This window comes from Brassica napus, unplaced genomic scaffold (genome assembly GCF_020379485.1).
Source record: "Brassica napus cultivar Da-Ae unplaced genomic scaffold, Da-Ae ScsIHWf_3049;HRSCAF=3850, whole genome shotgun sequence".
NCBI lineage: Eukaryota > Viridiplantae > Streptophyta > Magnoliopsida > Brassicales > Brassicaceae > Brassica > Brassica napus.
In genome coordinates, this window is record NW_026016288.1 from 1 (window position 1) to 3497 (window position 3497).

Sequence of the window (3497 nt, forward strand, 5' to 3'; positions counted from 1 at the left end):
TTTTTGTTTTTTTTAACAAAAAAAAAAAACAAAAGAAAAAAAAAAATCCGGAGAAGAAGATGGGTTTTGTTCACCTCTTCATCTCGCAGCTTTGAAGAATCATCTCCCCGCACATTGAATAAGGTTTGTTCCTGTCTGGCTTTTTGTCTTTTCTTATCCTCGGTGGCTTTATCTGTTGAAGCAATATAATGAGGATCAGATGTGGAGGCGTCCATAGGAAGGTGCGTTTGATTTATGGGTTCTCATGGGTGTTTTTCTCTTCCCGGTGTTGTGTCCTGGTTTGATGCCTTGGCTCCGGTGTAGTGGTTTGGTTGTTGTCATCATGAACATGTGGTTCAGCTGAAGTCTCAGTGGTTCGGTTGTTGTCATCTTGAACAGGTGGTTTCAGATGAGGTCTCAGTGGTTCGGTTGTTTGTCATCTTGAACAGTGGTTCAGATGAGGTTTTTTTTCTTCATGAAGTTGCCTGCTGTGTTGTTGTCATCTTGAACAGGTGGTTCAGATGAGGTCTTTTCTCTTCATAAGATTGCCTGCTGTGTTGCTTGTTATTGTGCTTAGTTCTGGCTAGTCATAGATTATTGAGTCTTTTATTTTTTATCCGTTGATGGTTGGCTTCTAGGATTTCAAAGGATCGTAGGAGTTTGGCGTACTTTGAGGATTTTGATATAACGTCCGTGTGTATATATATATATATATATATATATACATATATTCATGAAAATAACTAAAACTATTTCAATAAATATCTACACATAATAAATATTGGGAAAAAAAACAGTGGCAGAGGTAGCTTGTACCATGGGGGCACATGACCCGTATGAAATTCTAAGAAAACAATAATTTTACTTGTATTTTCCTTTTAAAATCTGACGAAATACTGAAACTTTATTACATTGACCCCAATAAAATATAGCAATTAACAAATTAACCTCAACAAAACAAATTCGGCCCCCGTCACTGAAAATCACACATTCATTGTAAAACTTTGCTAACTATAAAAAAACAAGTTAGTTACTATGTATACAAATCAATGTTTATGTCATTAGAAACATTAAAAATATATAAACGATCAATCGACTTAAATAAAAATAGCTAAATGTACAATAAAAATATTTAAAATATTATAGTAGCAGTTTACATGTATTATGAGTTTCATATAATAACTAAAGTAAAATGTTAAATTTTAAATTTTAATTTATATAATTATGCTTAATCAAAATATAAATATATGTATATAAATAGATAGATAATAAATAGTAAACAAACTAAATACTACAATTTTATATACAAAGAAACAAAAGAATATGTTTTAAATACATCTATAAGAATAATGTTTATACAAATCAGAATATAAAATTTAGTATTATTAATAAAAATTCAGTCTGCACAGGCCGCTAATGATCAACTAGTTCTAGTTTAAAATCTAACCAGAAGCTTGCACAGGCCGCTGATTACCAACATAAATGCTTACCAACCGAAAAAAGTTTTAATTTGACCAAAAAAAAGTTTCAACAGACGACTTCCGTTACCGCTTGGTTAACTAAGATTTTAGAGCGCCTTTCTTCTTAACTAGCCATTTAGCAAAAGGACGTTATCTTAGCAAGTTCGGAAGCTTCGGTTCGTACATACCGAACCTCTTTCAATGCCTATACACGTATGAGATATTTATTATACACACGAGCTCCCAAAACAAATAGATTGGATTAGAGAGATTAATTTGAGCTCAAGGTTTCGAGATATCGAAAGAGCTGTCTCTCCTTTTATTCCAGAATCATTTCTAGGTAATGTTCGATTCCTTCGATCATTCTACTTTTTTCTATATGGTTTATTGTTCAATTGCGATTGGATTTGATTTGTAGAATATTTTGGTCTGTAAATCGAATTTTGTTGATTTATGGGAAGCTTCGAAGTATTTCCAGATTAATTTTAATATTTTGGGAACTTTTACCTGTAATTGGGATTTCTAGTGATATTCTTAGGTTGTCAAATGCGCTGCTTTTGAATTTTTTAGTTTTCTTGATTTAAAAGTAGTGGAGGCTTTTTATTACAGATTAATATCATTGGTGCTGAGTTTAAGTATGTCCGATCATCTGAGTTATGTACGGATCGTCTCATAACGGCTGAGAAATTGGAATCAGAAAAAGATTCTGATTCTTCAGGAAAAACTTGTCGTCCTCAAGGCACAGACTTGGCTTCTTCATCTGAGGAGTACTATGCTGTTGAGGAAGAGGAACCTCTTCTCCAATCTGTTGAATGCCGTATTTGCCAGGAGGAAGATACCATTCAGAACCTGGAGGCTCCTTGTGCTTGTAATGGCAGTTTGAAGGTTAAAAAAAAAAACAATTTGATTCTGTGTTTTATTGCTCTTTGTTTTTTTTTTAACTTTCTTGGGTATGCAGTATGCCCACCGCAAGTGTGTTCAGCGTTGGTGTAATGAAAGGCGACATAACTTGCGAAATATGCCACCAGGTAACCATAATCTGCTAACTTCTGTGTCAATAAAACCAACCTAGGCTTCGTAGATAGTTGCTATGCTTTCACAAATGGTGAAACGAATCAGTTTGTAATTAAGCACCCTCAATGAGTTCCACTTTTTCATTACTATGTTACCACCACTCCAAGAGTACTTATCTACAAGAGATTTTGCCAATTACCACTTGTAAAAATATCCCCTTTTTGTCTTTCTTTAAACAGGCTTATCAACCTGGATATACAGCGCCTCCCCCTCCCCCTCCTGATGAAACAATAATTCACATCGGGTATGTATAGTTTCTGAATCTATGGTGATTTTGTACTAGGATTGTTGTGATTGATACCAATAACTAACATTATCTATGCAGTGACAACTGGGAGAATGGAGTTCCCTTGGACTTGAGTGACCCACGCATTCTGGCAATGGCTGCAGCAGAACGCCATTTCCTGGAAGCTGACTATGACGAGTACTCTGAGTCTAACTCTAGCGGAGCTGCCTTTTGCCGCTCTTCTGCTCTCATCGTAAGCTTCTCCCATTATCTTGAGAGGGAGAGCCTAATCTCTTACATTCTTCAACTGATATACATAATACTAATAATGCCTGCAACACTACGTCTGTTATGGCAGCTAATGGCACTTTTACTGTTACGAGACGCGCTGAACCTAACAACTAACCCAGATGACGAGGACGACCCAACAGCCTTTTTCTCGTTATGACCATCTTTTACTTGCTTACTCTCTGAATACACACTTCTTTGAGTTTCTTGTTCATGTTTGTTCTGGTTTTGCTCACTCTCTCTCTGGTTTTCAACAGCTTTTCCTTCTTCGTGCTGCTGGTTTTCTCCTCCCATGTTTACATCATGGCATGGGCCATCGGCATACTCCAACGTCGGAGACAAAGACAGTTTGATGAACATTGAAAAATAATCCGTATCAAAATATTGTAAAAATGCTTCATCTAACAGACAAGACAATGCACTGCTTTTGTTTCTATGACATCAGAAGCAGCTTTAGCTGCGGCGGAAGT

General features: G+C 35.9%; 1 pseudogene; it reads left to right on the forward strand.

Moving 5' to 3' along the window:
• The first annotated feature begins 188 nt into the window (after positions 1-188).
• On the forward strand, positions 189-3187 carry LOC125602943 (annotated as a pseudogene).
• The last annotated feature ends 310 nt before the right edge of the window (positions 3188-3497 follow it).